The sequence below is a fragment of the Gallinula chloropus genome, assembly GCF_964237585.1.
Source record: "Gallinula chloropus genome assembly, chromosome: 2".
In the NCBI taxonomy this organism is placed as follows: Eukaryota; Metazoa; Chordata; class Aves; order Gruiformes; family Rallidae; genus Gallinula; species Gallinula chloropus.
The window spans coordinates 31,678,355-31,695,590 of record NC_140086.1 but is presented as its reverse complement, the minus strand read 5'-3'; positions in this window follow the sequence as shown (position 1 = coordinate 31,695,590).

The following is a 17,236-nucleotide window of genomic DNA, read 5'->3' as shown; positions in this document are numbered from 1 at the left end:
GACCAGCATTTCACCCTCAGTGGCTCATCATTTTATGTCAGGGAAGGGCAGCGTAGTTGGAGGTTGGACATGCCAGCCCAGCAGAGTCTGCTGCTACTGATAAAAATTAATAGGATGTCATTTCTGTTCAAAACAGTGTCCCAGCTGGGCCTGTGATGGGCGGGACACTCGTGCTTGACCCTGCTCCTCCTTCCTTCTGCTCCTCCTTCCTTCTGCAATTACATGGGCCTGAAGGGAAAACTCATGGCTAAACGTAGTGCCTTTTCCAGTGAGAAAGATAAGGAAACTCTTCCTTTATTTACAGAAATGCTGGGCAACACCTGTTTTGGACACAAGAATATGTGGCTAGAGGTGGTAAAGAAATCAGCCCTTCAGCCCTATCAGTCTGTTGCCATTTGCTCCAGAGAAGAAAAGTTTGTCTGTGACCTAAACCTCTCATAAGCACAGACTTAGACTAAATATATATTATTCCCCTTAGACATTCAGCTTTGTGTATGCCAGCATATATCCTGCATTCAGTTCTAATTATACAAGTAGTGACCTCCTCTATTTACAGAAGGGGAAGCCATACTGGTCATGCAAGTATTTCTTTTTTTCCCCTTTTTGGCTACATGAGCCCTTCTGACACAAATATGTTAAATTCTTCTAGATCAGTTGATTTACATTGAAAGCCCAGCTTTAGCTTCAGGCTTATGTTAACTGATTCCTATCAAAGCTGTTCTTGTTAACACATAAACTGCTTTATTTCCTTAGCAAAGCTTTTTTTCTGCTGTAATATCCCCTATGATCCTGTCTGGATCAGCAGGGCTCTGCTCCAGGACAGATATCTGCAATACAAAGAAGTGGGGACCAGAGGACAACACAGTTTACTACACTTTGCTGCTGTGCTTCTGCTTTACCAGGCTAACAGGGGTTTTAAGAGCCTGTCCTCAGTCAGGCAGGAAATTAGCCATCATCTTCCATCCATTCTCCAGTGTGACTGGTGGGCAGGTCAGGTCAGAAGAGCCGAGCTTCTCTCTGCTAGCAGATAGGGAGGAGAAGAATAGACCCCACAGGCAGATGCAGGGAGAGGAGATCTTGACATGACACACTCTTTAATGTATTGTAGTCCTAGAAAGACTGAATGTGGTGCAAAACCCTTTTATTTCATATATATATATACATACACACACATATACAAAACCAATATATAATATATGCATACAAAATACTTTTATTGCATGTATATAGAAATATGCAAGAGAGAAACACTTTCAGGGCACTTAAAACAGACCAGCTACTGCTTGGTTCAGTGGCTTCAGAAGAGCTATGGCATCTGTAGCCATAGGAATGAGAGAATCAAAGCAAAGAAAAAGCTCCTGACTTAAACATGGATTTATTTTTTTTTCCCCCACAAAGCAGCCATGTATGTTCTGCAGCCTGGCAAGAGACCAAGAGCAAATTCTGGAGGACAAAGGAGATAAACAAACAGTGGTTTAAATTAGCAAACGCCAGATTGATACACAGCATACACAGCTAGAGCAAAAGCGAAAGCTTAGGGAGAGGCTTCAAAAGACAAGACGACTGTTTTGCCAGAATTGGGATAAAGACTTGCCTGCAGCCTGGAAACAAGCTCAGAACAGGAGCTCCCAGCTCTGTACAGCTGCTGTCTTTACAAGACTGCAATTATTTTCTGCAAAAACTTCAGACAAGTCGATGTGGTATGTGCAGTTAGGGTCCAGACTTTGCAACTAAAATCTAGGTGTGCTGAATATAGACTAGTAATGCTTACTTTTTAGAGTGGGAAAAAAATACCCCCAAACTAGTTATTTTGGGGAAAAAACAATGTTTGCAGTCATTTCAGCTAATAGGAAGGGTTGAAAAACATGAGCTCAGTAATTGGGACTGAACTCAGTTGCCTTAATAAGTCATTTACTGCCCTCAAGATGCCCTCGAGAATCCTGTCTTACCCCATCTACTGCTCCAGGAAGGCATGGATCTCCTGTAGACCCTGTGCTTTATCCATCTGCATGTGGATGTCTCACATGCCTGTGAAGATACTCTGGGCTACCAGTTACCTGTGTCCAGCAAAATGACCCCAATCCCTAGGCATCATTAGCAGAGGACTCATGGTAGCCAGACAAGCCACAGAGAACAACACTAAATAAAAGCACAGAAATTATGGGGACATCCCCCCTCCTCTCCCCCTCCACCCCAAAATTTACAAGAAGTAGATGAATGGCAAATGGATACAAGTTTGCTACTACTAAGGGTGATTTGAGAAAGTCAGCAGGAAGACCAGAACAAAACATTGAAGAAACGTACTTAAAAACGTAAATTATTTGCACTGATGGATGAAGATTTGTGCCTTGGTCAGAACCTGGGCTCAGAGGGCTGCGATGGGAGGCACAAACCCCATCTGGAGGCTGGTCACTAGAGGTGTACTCCAAGGGTCCTGGGCCACCTGCATCAGCTGACCCTGCTTTGAGCAGGGGCTTGGACCACACGATCTGCAGCCGTGCCGTCTGTTCTGAGACTGCGTGTGGGAAAGAGTTACATGCTGTCTCTGAGTTATGATTTCTTCTATCCAGAAATAAATTACACAGCTGTTGAACACATAATCGATGTCATAGTCGAGGCAGTTGCCAGAAATAGCTTACTGATAATGGCAGTGGTAGACAATGGACAACTGCTTGATTCTCACCATTTTAAAAATCAAAGCCTTTGCAAATCATTCAAACATTTTACTTCAGGTGCAGGATATTCACAACATAAAAGTACTGTGGACAGTGATGCTATAACAGCTAATCACCTAAGGACATTACAGCATGCAGATTTTAGGGAAGCCAGATGTTCTGTGAAAAATAACTAAAAAGATATAGAAGAGCTCATGTGAATGATAGAAAAGAAAGGAATACTCAAGTGCCAGCAGCCTATAAAACAGCCTAAGGAAAATCTGGAGTGAGTTATTCCAGAGGAATGTGTGTGAAGGGAGAAAAAGAGAGGGAACATAACCACACAGAGAAAACTTTGCCAGTACAGGCCATTCAGAAGGACTAGCCAGGGATGTAAAGATTGGATCTACAAGAAAACATGAAGACTGTCCAGCTAGGGACAAGGTCGACATAAGCAGCCCATGATAGATGATAGCAGCTAAAAGACTGAGAAGGATATAAAGAAAGGAGAAAGGAAACTTATTTAAGGAAGATCTGTAAAGGAGATGCAATCACACCTTCAGCAGATTTTTTTTGAAAGCAAGTCTTGCTTAAGGGAATCTCCAAGAGGAAATGGCATGGAAGAAAGACTGAAAACCATGAAGCCCCTAACCTGAGAGGGAGGGAAGGAAGGGTGATTAGGCAATGATTGTTCAGTTAATGACAGATTCTTGGAGAAGAGCTCATCATTCCATTGTGTGAGGAAAATAAAGTCAGGACAGAAAAGAATCAGATGCACATACAAAATAAAGTTTAAACTTTGTAAAGTGAAAAACTCAGGAAAAATAAATAAAAGGAAAAGTGTAGAAGCATTTGCTGTCCATAGAGAAGAAAAACTGCCACAGGACACATGGCCAGGTTCATCATCACATTTGAACTGAGCTGGCCACAAAACTGAGGTGGTGCCTGGGGGTGTCTCAACTGTTTGAACAAGTGGGATGCAGGAGCCCCTTTCTGACAAATGTCTTTGTGCGAGGATCCCTTGCAAGGGTCAGACTGATACCAAGATCATTACACTGGCTCTGCCTGCTGAAGACTTTATTGGAAGCATTCACACAATAATTTTTGATATGGGACTAGAACAGCCCAATAACACCCAGATGCAAATTCTGTGGCATAGGCCATAAACAGGATGAGAGATCAGCACAGAGAAGGATGAGTATCAGTTAAAACTGCAGGAAAACTCATCTGCACAACAGGAGACTGGAAACAAAGGAAAACCTTGGAAAAGAGTGGAAGAAATTTTGCAAAGATAACAAGCATCACCGTTAGCAAGGCTGGTATCACTATCTTCATTAGCCAAAAATAAGAGCCAAAACCAAACCTGCAAAGATGGATTTGATTTGAAGAATTAGGCACTTGAGAGAAGCCTGGACTTTCTCCAGCTCCATTCAACAGCTGAAGGTGTGAGCAAGATGAAAAGCAGAAACCAGTCAATGCTAAGGAGCGTCACAGATGCCAGAATGTGCAACAAGAAGAGTGAAGACAAAACATTAGAGTGGTAAGGCACACAAGGTCCGCAGCCAGCTCAGGGGAAATGCCCTCTAGCCCAGATCACTGTGCTGTGTGCAGGAAATGCTACGGCAATGGGCTCGATGGAGTATTTCATACAGAAGCTGTTCCAGTCCTTGGCATCACCTGAGAGGAGCCGAACCAAATGGGGTCTGATTCAGTGTCCAAACTCTTCTTGAAAAGATGTGGCATTTTGTCTGTGTCCTTGCAGGCCACACGCCCCCAGTGCAGATGATAAGCTGGATGCCACAGATAAAAAAAAAAAACAACAAACTTACCAACTTTGCTGAAGGCCTTTTTGCAAGAGCCCACAGTGAAAAAAAGAAAAGGCTGGGGAAGAGATTGTCTTCCCATCTGAACTCTTGCCTTCTTTGTACACAGAACTGGTCCCTGCCACACTTCCCTGAAAAAGATGTGACTAAGGGAACCTCCTCTTTGCAGAGTTTACCAGGACAGGCTGACAAGCACCTACTCTAACAGAGCTGCACAGCAGCTAGTGTCTGTCATAAGTCACAGTGTCTGCTGGGGCTTCTGGGGAACACATTTGTGCTCGCTAGCACTGAGCTAGTGCACGTCGGGTGTTGTGAGAGAGGTCACCTACCCTTGCTGAAACCAGGGCAGCAGACTTAGTCCACCAGTGTTTGCTGACACACTCTGCAGGCTCATCACACCTCGCTCTTCTCCCTGCTGTTCCACAGGGATCCAGAATAGAAAGCTGATCTGTTCCTGCATGTAGCTACCCCATTAACTTACAGGGACTCTAATCAGCCATACAGGACCCTGAAGAGGACCTGTCAGCAATGATACACGATCTCTGAAGGGAGACTTTGATGATAGTCAAATGGGTTTGTTGGTGATGTGTCAGACTGAAGACATCTGATGCAGGCTGTGAAAGCTGTCCAAGCTAATTCTCAACTTAGGGGAGGGGGGGTCATAACCTTGGAGATGTGCAACTCCACTGTTCTGAGACTTTGAAAAAGTTAACAGCACCACCAGAATGTACAGGTGAACCATGTAACCCAAATGTCCAACACTGGAGGAAGGCTACAAAGAACTCCCTCCCAACAGAGCAGCAGATCCCTGCTGCTACTACCAGGAAGCTTGCTAACCTGGACAGTTGCAGCTCAGTGGTTAACCTGCCCAGAATTGGAAAGGCAGCTGTGGGTACTACGGTGGAACATCACAGTCACTTTTTAAAGACATAAACCTGAAAACATGATGTAAACTATGTGAAGGGCAGCATGCTTGCTCCATCCTATGGTATAGGTTGTGAGGATGAGTAAGAACATCAGAGTAACTTTGTGAGTCCACATGCCAAGTGATGAAGGTGCTTCGCATTCACTGCAGAGTAAGAAAAGCCACACAGGGATCAAAGTGCACCTGAGGCACTACCAGTTAGTATCCCAGCTTGTTTGCAGCAACACAAACATCCACCTTCGTGCCACTCAAGTTTCCAATTTTATTTCTCCAGAAGGTAGGTCTATAGTAATATTACGTATCTCCAGATGGTAGGTCTATAATAATATTACGTATCATCCTTATCAATATCAAGGGATGTATGTATTTGGAAGAGAAAGGAAGCAGAGAGCAGCTAAAGAGTCTGTAGTCCTTTCCATTAGCACTCTCTGGTGTAACATGTGCTCCAGACCATATAATACCAGAACGTTCCTGTGTCTGTGCTTCCAGGTCCAAGAGCAGCTGCACTTAGCCCAGTTCAAAGGGCTGAGTCTGCATCTGTGTTTATTGTGTTACATATAATGACCAAAATCCTTCTGGCAGCAAGTGCAAAACCACCTTTGCCGGTGGGTGAGGGAGTGAGAGCAGAAGACTGTATGATTTTAATTCCCTATACAACCTGACAATATGATTTTTTTTAATATGGGGGTAAAACCAAAATTATACTAGATTTGCAGGAATATTCAGCAATGACTCTTTTCCAGAAGCCTAGAGCAAAATTTACACTGTGTAAAATCCTACTACTACTGTCATTTACAGATTAGTTATGCCAAACACAATTTTGATTAGATTTGCAGGAGCCATCATGGGTTCCTGTAGCCCACGGTAGGTAGTTTTGTCTTGAAAACATTGTGTGAGCATGAATTAAATTAATTAACTAAAAAGAGTAGAAAAAGAACCCATCAAGTGCATTTGTTAATTGATAAATATAGCCAAAGAAGGCTAGTGGTGATGTTTTGGCCAAGAATTCCAGAAAAAAAGAAAAGGGACATGTTTATGTAACAGCCACTTGAGCAACATGGTAACTCTCAGTAATTTTCACTAGTTTCTTCAGACACACTTCTAGAAATACTAGAACATCATCCTTATTCTAGTCACAAATCTTTCGGTCTGCTTGTCAGCACACCACAGCTTACTTTTTACTTTAACCTTTTACTTTCAAAGTTAACAGTTGCTCAAGATTCAAATAGTTCATGCTTACAGAATTAATCCTGCATTTTTTGCTTTCCCACATGGACATTTGTTGGTGACTTCTGTCTGCTGTAGATTTAAAACACTGGCTTTGATACAAAACAGGTGTTATTCATGAAAGAGCGGACAAGAGGAAAGTTGCCAGTATAGTTAACTGAGCTATTACACAACATGTTATGAAGATGTTACTAAAATACCCTACTTCCTACTCATATCAGCCTCAGAAGAAGCATTTAATACCTAAGAAAATTTAAGTGATATATTTAGGCAACGTTCAAGGCCAGGTTGGATGGGATTTAGGGCAATCTGGTCTTGTGAAAGAGAGAATCACAAAATCATAGAATAGTTTTGGTTAGAAAAGACCTTTAAGATCACCAAATCAAACTGTTAATCTAGCCACTAAACCACGTCCCTAAGCACCACATCTGCAGGTCATTTCAATACCTCCAGGGATGGGACTCAGCCACATCCCTGGGCAGCCTGTTCCAATGCTTGAAAAACCTTCTGGTGAAGACTTTTTCCTAATAGTCAGTCTAAACCTCCCCTGGCACAACTTGACCCCATTTCTTCTTGTCTTATTGGCTGTTACTTTGGAGAAGAGATTAACACCTCACTACAACCTCCCTTGTTTTCCCTGCCCCTGGCAGGGGGATGGGAAATGAATGATCTTTGAGGTCCCTTCCACCCAAACCAGCCTGTGATTCTATGAATAGATGTAAATTCTGCTGCAGTTTTATTTATTGTTCTACTAGTCAACCCAGTTGTTTGTGTTTCTCATCAGTGATTAGTCTCCAAGATATCAATAGCTGCACTTGTCTGTTTAAAAGTACTGTTTCAAGGTACACCCTGGGGATGCATGGAACACAAACTCCAAAGCTTTTGGAGGACACTTCATGGTGGAGAATCATGTTGAAACAAGGCTAAAAATCATTGCTTCTCATCATCTCAGTGTTAAACTTTCATTTCCCACTGTGGGGAAGCTCTATAGCTTGAAAGAGAGTAAAGATGCCCCCGTTCTTTCCCACAGGCATGGCAAGCTGGTCAAACTACATCTTCCATTACATACCAGCCAGGGCAATCAGAGGGAAAGCGCTGTGCTACAGTGAGAGATGCGATTTCCCAGGAACATCAGCCAAATGGAGATATCATGGCAAAGTAAAAATTGCCTATATAATTTTTTTTCAGAAAGTATATGTAAGATGCAAGTTTCTAGCCAGCCCTAATAACCTGTAAAACCTAGTCTGTCTTCCTCTCATAATCAGGACATTAGTGAATGAAGTGTGAAGTTAGTCTCTTCCCATTCCTACACACATCCAAGGTCCCGGGTGAACGAATGACTTGCTATAAACGAGGTGGGAACATGGAGCCTGTCTTTTGTTGTACTTTCCCTTGTGCTTAAGGACACAAGGGCAGAGAAAGTCTTGACACTATATGCACTCCAACTGATGCAATGCCTAGGAGCGCTGGCCAGGCACCAAGGACAAAATAAACTTCACCCTTCAAGTAAAACAGTAGTGTACCTCCAGATACAGAATGCAGATTCAGACTCAGAGTACTTTTTTGAATGAATTTTGGAAGCAAGTAATTTACAGATTGATCTATATTTAGCTTGTGCCAACAAAGCAATCCAGCTTTGCTGAAATATGACCCAAGAAAGCCTCCTGAAATGATCTCAGGAAATGAGCGTATTTTACAGCCAGGCGCACCTAGAGTCAATGATTTACAACAATTCCATCACAGTTCCACAGTCAGGGCACCAATGTGGAAGGAAGGAAACAATAGAAGAATCTCAAACAAGTAGTATCCAATTAAAAAAATGGGTACTTAATGCCTGCTGACCTGAAATGAACATTTGATTCACATTGGTGCAGATATTCAGTCAAGTAGAAAGAGTAACAAATACAGTTTTCTATCACACACTAGTCTATTCAGGTTCTCACCCCATTGCAGCAATATCTAATTGCTTTCCAGCAGTGCATTAAGCAACACGTCATTCGTTCTCCCTTCCTCTGCCCCAGGGGAGATGTTCGTAGAATGATTTGCTTTGATAATTTGGGTGCTTTTCTTTAATGTATATGTTGCAATGTATTTATGTCATAAAGGCAGGTTAAAGAAATCTTGTTTGCATTTAGATGATGATGTTTGTGATAGACTTCAGTTCCTGAGGGAGTTCAATCCATAGTCTTGGACCAGATTTTGGAAGTCTTTAACCATGCACAGAGCACACTGAGGACAAAGAGTAAACATAATTTTCTTGATTTTTGCCTTGTTTTCTACATCTCAAGCTTCAGCCCATCTTCTAGATCACCGGTTTCAAAAGTGGGGTCAGCCCACCCCAGGGGGTTTGCAAGACAATCCATTGGGGTACATCAAGAAAATACATTTTGCACTGTTAATAAGTATGTTTTAAGTGTTTATTTAACATTTAGCTTGCTCTTTTTAAAATTTCTGTTGTTGTGTATATTTATAAAGCACAAAATATACTAGTGCACTAGCACATGTATATGATTTATAAATAAATAAGTATATAAACATATATATTATTTTGCACTATCAAAGAAGCTTGGAGACCACTGTTCTAGCTAGCGCTTCCCCGATGATAGCGTCCTCTAACAACACAGACTGAGATCCAGAAAATACCTGTCAAGCATACGTAAAAGAACTGCTGCTGCTGCAGAGAGATGCTGCAACCTTCCCATACTGCATGGATTTTCCCTGGTGCCAAGAATCTCCTGCAGGAATAGTGTGTAGCTGCTGTGGAAGGAATATGAGAATAGGGCACAGCAGACCTGCCGAAACAGGAGTCTCCTGGCCAAACAGAGAGGATTAAATGTTGCTGGCTTTGTGAGCAGGTCTGCTCGGTTTGGGTATTGAAAAGAAACCCAGAATTTCTCCCAGACTGTGGGCTGAACAAGCTGTGGGTTTTGTGCATTTGGACAAAGGAAACTACAGCGGACACACAAATTAATAAAAAAATAATTTCTGTGAGCACGTCTCCTTGCTGAGGCATCTCACCCAAGGGCTGATACCATTACACTGTGTCCTTGACAACTCAGCCCAGCTGCTGAAATGTGTGTGCTGATGCAGTTGGGTGACTGCCACTAAGTGCTCCAGCATTAGCAACTGGTTTTGAAAATGTAGCCTCCCGAGATTAAATCAAAATATTACATAAAGGTGCCAACTGTAATTTTTAAAATCCATGTGCACAGATGTATCTGCAGGGTAATTTTTTATTCACTCTAACATTATTCATTTGATTACGATATAAGCCTCATTTCTAGGAATGCTTACAGAATGCACTGACAGAAAGTCAAGTAGACACTTTAATGTCAATAGTACTTTATCTTCATCCATTCTCTCACATACAATGAAATGTTTTCCCGTTTACTTGCAACCTATAGAAAAGCCTGAGCAGTTACACTGAGGTAAGCCTGAAGTTTTCCTGACTAAACCAACCTTACAAAACATTAGACTTCACATTTTACCAATAGTATAAAAAAAGAGGGTTGTGTTTTATTTTTCCTAGTGAAAATAGACACATCTCTCTGAAATACTCATTTGGCAACAAGAGTGTTCCTCACAGCAACACAGAATCATAGAATGGTCTGGGTTGGAAGGGACCTCAAGGATCATAGAGCCCCAACCCCCCTGCCACAGGCAGGGACACCAACCTCCAGGCCCGGATCTACAAGAGGCTGTTAAAATCCAACAGATTAGGATAACAGCCAATCCATACCATAAAGAAGAAGAAGAGGAAGAAAATAAAGGGTGTTGAGCAAGATGCTTCATACAGGCACCAGAGGTGCTGATGCTTCTGGGACATGCTCCAGGTCCATGCCATGGGCAAGGGACCAGCCACCAGTGTTTAGGCAGCACTTGCCCAGACACTAACCAGGTTATCCAGGCTGGCCACGGGTATTACTACTGCTATTGTAATTTGGATAGGGGAATGCAATAGGCATAATAAGGTCATCAGCGCTGGTTGTGAGAACCCACACAGCTCTCTGTGTGGACAACAGGAGTGTGTTGGCAGGCTGAGGGCTTTCAGGATTTGAGAGGGGTGGCACACGGGCAGCACACGGGCAGTCAGCGTTGCTGTGGACTCCTTCCCTTGCTTGCACTAGCCTGCTTTGGGAAAAGAAGTAAGAAAAGGGAGGATTAGGTCAGAGATTGGCTGGTGAAGTGGGCAAGGGACTTCAGTAAGGATGAAACTGAGTGTCAGGGCCCTCAGCCCTCTCCCATCCTCCCCAGGGTTTGGCTGCCTGGGCTCAGGGCCAATGCAGAGATAGTGCAGCTGGTGACCTTGGGGAAAGCTCTTCCAAAAGCAATGCAGGGCGCCCTCAGCCAGGGCTGCCCCTCCTTCCATTTGGGACCTGCTTTGAAGCTGAGCCTCTTCCTCCTGGTCTCTGCCTGAGTTACGATGCAGCTGCACTGCAGCCATGCCTGTGTGTTGCCTGCTAAAGGCTGCCAAAAGGAACAATCTGCATGGCCATGTCTCACACCAGCAACAGCAGAAACTGCAACATCCTCTAATGACATCAGAAATAACGTTTGAGAGTGCTAACCTTGTTCCTTACTGTCCTGGCATTAGCATCTTCGCTGGCAGATTTCACTCAATTTAAGGGATTTTGGGTTAAACTTTATTTTCTGAGTGATTAAGGATATCCTGTAAAAATATTTTTAGGAATTACTTGAATTCCTTCCAGCAAATGTAATTATGGCTGTTGTACAGAACTGCAGGAATAGCAAAGTGTGCCATAATAAATCAATATGTGTTGTTTCCTTATCTCGTCTTAAGACAGAGATCCACAAACATTGTCCTACAAGGAGGACATTTAAATAAGCAAAATTCTCAAGTTTCACTCCTGTTCACCACTGCACAGACCAACTCCTCTCAGCTGAGATTCTGCAGCCCATGATAACTGCAATAACAGCTCAGTAATTAATATCAGGAAGGTTTAACAAAGATAGGTGCTTTCTATGAACTTCGGTACCTTAGGACAAAGAGAGTACCATCAGTCCACTGTTAGCCTTTGAAATAAGAAAAGATCATCTAGAAAAACAAGAGATGGAAAGTAGGTTAAAAAGAGAGGGCTAAATGGGATTGCCTGAAGTCAGCTGTCAGTGCTAGGAGGAGGCTGGGACCTGAGGGAACAGGCATGGATCAGAGTCACAGGGCAAGTGCAGTTGTTTAAATATCCAGGAGAGGAGCTTCCTGGTCAAGGTGTATCTTTCACAGCTGGTTCACTCCCTGACAAAGCACATCTGCCCTAGATGCAGACCAAAAAATAGAGGACTACTATGGAGGGCCATCGAAGAAACAAAAGATGTGAAATACCAAGAATGGATTATTTTTTCCAGTCAGGTAAAGGTTGAAATGCAGCAGCTTTCAGAGCTGACCTCGCTTTCGCCTAACCCAAAGACAGGCGAAAAGGATCAGAAAGATGTGAATAAGAGACTAATAAACCTTAGGCAGAAAAAGGCTACTTTTCTTCTAAAGAGGGCTGGCCATAGCTGTAGCCATAGGAATACAGAAGAAAATCCCTCCATCACCCGAGTATTTGACCGCAAGGAGTGAGCAGATTTCCACCTCCTGCAGCAAGCTGCAGATGAGCTCTTCTTCAGGATAAAAACCAACAAACCCACGAAAAAGAAAAAAAATTATTCAGCAAAACTCTGTCTTTTCTTCCGGGAGTACATGAAAACATACTTATCTAGAGGTAAACACAGGCTGAAGTGCTTTGCTGGGGAAAAAAAAAAGAAGGTATTTTTCATTTAGGCTGCAGGTGACTGACTAAAACAAACAGCAGTACTGTCCATGTGTAGGTTAAAGAAAAGAGGGAAAAAATAAATGAGAAAATGTGTGTGAAACTATCACATTAAGAAGATTGGAATGAGCAGACTTTCTTCCAAAAAAAGCAATGTAGCTAGCAGTTGTAATAGCAAGAAGAGCAGCAGATAAAGCACAATCTGTTGATAAGAATGTCTAGAAGTTCCCATCTGAAAACACGAGAAAAGTCAAGCTAAAGACATTAGGAAAATACCAAAAAAAAAAAAGAGAAGAAAACAGCAGAAGGTAAACTCTGCAATGGCTCTGCCATACAGCAACAGTTTGCCAAAGACACAGGCGGGATCCATGGAAGGAGGGCAGGCACTACAGGTCCCATGGCTCTTCCTGGCAGGGCGATGGTGCAGCCGGAGCAGAATGCCCTACAAGGGGAAGGACACCACTGGAAAGACTGGGTGATGGGGACATGTGTCCACAGCCAGGCAGACACAACTCTTCTCAGAAGCCTGTGTGCATCTTGACCCCTCTAGGTTTAAGAGCAATGGGAGTCACACACACGGTGACTGTGAGAAAACATGCAAACTGGGAATGAAGGCTGAGCCCCGCTCTGCGATGTTCATTTCCCCTGGTAGTGTAAATCAGCATGAGACAGCTCGAAAATGGACTGGCCCTAGGTTGAGGGGCAGCAGTCTCACACTGCATCCTGGGGTCCCCTCACATCTGGCACCCTTTGAAGGAATAGCTGAGGTTCTGGGTAAGAAAATTATGGATTTAATTCTGCAAGAGTAGTCAACAATATTCACCTGTTAGACATTTTAAAACTGTTTTGCCGAACAAGGCAGCTTTAACACCTCTGGGTGCTTTCAAATTGTGTCGTATTGCCAGAGCAATACAAGAGTACTTAGTATAAAAGAGAATTAAGCCTGGAATGCGTTAACAGAAAAGGCATGGAAGCGTTTGGAAGAGCTGCAATACCCACACCACATGCAGGACTAAGTCATGCGCTGGCGCTCAGCTCGCAGACAGGTGTGCCCGTCGGTGACATTATCGCTCTTCCAGTTGTTTCTTACCACTCCTCTGCTGAGAGCTTCCACCCCCGCAGCTCTGTTGGCAGAAGGAACTAGGTGAGCGCTCCAGCGTGCTCCCAACAAGTCAGAGGGATTAGTCAGCAATGAGGGTTTAAACCAACCTGCTCCCTTTGCCTGAAGCCAGGGAAAGAGCTCCTGAACAAACCCTGTTGTTACCAGCAGAGCCACGGCAGCATCGAAGGGGTCACGCGTAGGTGCAAACTGGCAGACTCCTCACAGTCAGATCTGCAACGCACACTCTGTCCATAGCTTCACAGGTATGCACAAGCTACAGCACTGTACACACCTGTTCACATGTGTATTTTATTCAGCAGCAAAGTTAACGTGATTACACTGAAAATCCTTCCGCCGCGGGCTAGGTTGACACGTCATCTCATACTTGCTGTGTGCTCAGAGCATGCAAGGGAGCAGTTACCAAGTGATGGATGGCAAATTCTGATTCATGATACCTCCCTAACCTGCCCAAGGTCACAAGGTGTGATTGTGGGAAATTAAGGAAGTGACCTGACAAAATAGTGGTTTGCCTTTCCAAGTATCGCTTGCAAGGTGTTCCAAGAGGAATAACTGCTCAAGCTCAGATTAAATTCAGTTTACTACAGACACAGCTACTGTCTGCACTTCAAACGTTCCATTTACACTACAAATGTACGAGTTTCTGTTGTTGGGAATTATACTTATGACCGTCTCCTCTAACTGTAACCTGGAAGCAAGGATGAACAATGTCCCCCTGCCAGGTTGGGCACCTATGACATCTCAGTGTACCAGCCTTCCCAAGACACTCAGTGCTCCCTTGGCAGCAGAACCCATGCTACCAAAATCTTGTGTGGTACACTTGCTTCAGCAGCCTCTGAGCACAGAATTTACCTGGGGAGCGTCCATGAAGACACTTGGTAGAACGGAATTATCAAATATTCCACCACCATCTCCATTCTGGTGTGACAGAGCCACTATAGACTAATTAAATCAGCCACAATGACTTTCTTATGTTCTCTTAAAATCATAGAACGGTTTAGGTTGGAAGGGATCAAAGTTCATCTAGTCCCAACCCCCCTGCCATGTGGGGGGGGGACTCCCTCCCCTAGACCAGGTTGCCCAAAGCCCCAACCAACCTGGCTTTGGACACTGCCAGGGAGTGGGCAGACACAGCTTCCCTAGGCAACCTGTGCTGAGTGCGCTGCACAGCATGCAACCCCTTGTAGCAAGGTGACAAAACAGAGTGATGAGGAGACGATTTGGAAGGAGTTGTTACCTAAGGTCTTCTGAGCAAAGAATCCAGGAGAGTCCAAGAGGTAGTCCCTGCGCAACCGACTGTAAGTTTGAGGTCGGCTCTGCTTTGAACTGAGTGAACTCTGGAGGTTTCCTCCAATCTAAATTATTTTATGATTCTGTATCGATTCATTAGTACCCTAGATTAACTTCTGCAATCAAGCAACACGTCTTGGCACTCCAAAACAGGCAGCTTATACATCATTATCCTACTGTTCCTCCGAGGCACCTGATCCCAGCTCATGCCTGGATGTCCACTGCGTAGGTTTTAAACATACCAGTCCCGGGCGCAGGTCACGTTCCCTGAGATCACCAGACATCTGCCCTGTGAGTGTGAATCCCGGCAGGGCTTCCTAAGGCAAACCTTCCGCAGGCACTCACTGCGACCTGCACTGGTTTAAACAAACAGTAAGAAACAATCTACACCACCAAACATTTTGTTATAAACGGTGTCATTTTCAAACTGGTAAGAAATTTTAATGTAGGTGGCTAAGAAATTTTAGCGTAGGTAATGCTGAGGCGCTAGTCAGCCGATGGATGCTGGCACCCAAGGATTAAGCGCCACTGGAATGCAAAAAGCATCTATACACCACAAAGCCCCAAATTTCATGGAATGCAGGTTTTTTTGCGTTTTATGGAGGCTGAATCATGGGAACGAACCTTCCGCTTCAATTGGACCCAGATCTGAATCGCTGTCTCCACCCTGTGCCCCAGGGAGGCACAGCAAATTTAAAACTCTTTGTTATCTCCCATCACTCCTCTGCCCTCTTGCCTTAATTTGGACCATCTTTGCCCCTCTCCTGGAAATGCCACACAGCCTCTTAAGAGTCCCTCTGCTTCCCCATGACTGACTCTCCTCTCCTCCCCCTGCCTTCCTCCCCCCCTGTCAATTTCAGAAAGAATTTCTTCATCTTTCCAGAAGTGGAAGTTAATTTTCTGCCACAGGTCTCCTTTTCCCAAGGCACTTTTTGGAAGCGAGGAAAGCATAAATATTTAAAGCATTTACAGTATTCCTGAAAACTCTTCTCACAAGGTTTTGAGCCGAAGTCTCCTAGCCCCACGCACGACTCCAGGCACGCAGAGGGATCTGCTTTATTACTGGCGAATACACAACGCTGCACGGCAGCTACACCGCCGTGCTTCGTCTGGGCATCGCCGCAGCCCTCCCTCCCCGAGATCCCTTGTTATCGGTCCTCCTGGGTCTGGCTGGGACGGAGATGACTTGTCCTCGCGGCAGATCTCGTGGGGCCGTGGGTTAGGTTCGTGGTGGCTGAGCAGCGTTCGCAGGGCATCGGGGCCTTTTCCTTTTCGCGCTCTGCCCTCCCAGCGCACGGAGCGTGGGTGCCATGGAGGCTGGGAGGTGACAGAGCCGGGCGCTCGACCCGAACCGACAAGAGATGCTGCCAGCGCGCTGACACCGCGCCCCGCACAGAGCAGAGCGTGTAGGGAAGGTAACCCGTCTTTTCCTCTGGAACTGGTCAGGCATCCATCCCGCGGCAGGCGGGCCGCCGCTGCTCAGCGCCGCTCCTTCCCTTCGCCTTTTCTTCCCCGGCTTCTCCGCGCTGCGGCTCGGTTTTGACCTCTGCGTGCGAGCTCTCCCGCCTCCCCTCTCCCGTCCCCCCGCGCCACGGCCGGTGGGGGAGAGCCGAGCGCGCTGCCAGGCGGGGCCGCACCCCCGAGCGCGCCCCTCCGCGCCGCGGCGCGCAGCCCCCTCCCGCCCCCGGGGCGCTGCCGGGCGGCGCCTCCGGTCTTCGCCCCGCGGAGGGACCCGCCCCGCCGGCACGTGCGGGCGGCGCGCACGCCGCACGCGCCGCCAGGCAGCCCGCGCCTGCGCCGCGAGGCGCCTAACGGTATCGCCGGGCCCGGCTCCGCCGGCGCAGCGCCCACCGCTCGCCGGCCCCGCCGCGCGGACCTCCCGCCGGGCGGCCCCGCGGACGCTCGGACCCTGCCCCCGCCCCACGAGCCGCCGCTCGCCCCTCGGGACCCGCGGGGCACTCTCGCTGCGCCTGCGCGGAGGTGGGGAGGGGGGGTGCGGAGAGGGTGGGGGGGCTGCGGCCCCTCGGGGGGTCGCGCCCCCCGCCCCCCCCCCTCCCCGCCGCCGTGTGGCGGGGCGGGGCGCGCGCGGCGGGGCGGGCGGGCAATGCAGGGGCGCGTGACGCGCCCCAGCTGTCGCGCCCGCCCCGCCGGCCCCCCGCCTGCCCGCCCCCCGCTCGCGCTCCCCCTCCCCTGCGGTGGCTCTCCCGGTGCATTGTGGGAGCAGTCCGTTGTTCATTTGCCATTCGACCTGATCCGGGGCCTGTTGGGACGGAAGCGCCGCCGAGCCGGATCCATTGTGGGGAGCCTGCGGCGGTGATCTAGGCCGGAGCCGGGGGGGGGGTGGAGCGGCCGGACTTGGTTTCTCTCTGCCGCCGCCCCCGCCCTTCCCGCACGGCAGCCGGCGCCTCCTTCCCCCATCCCGCCGG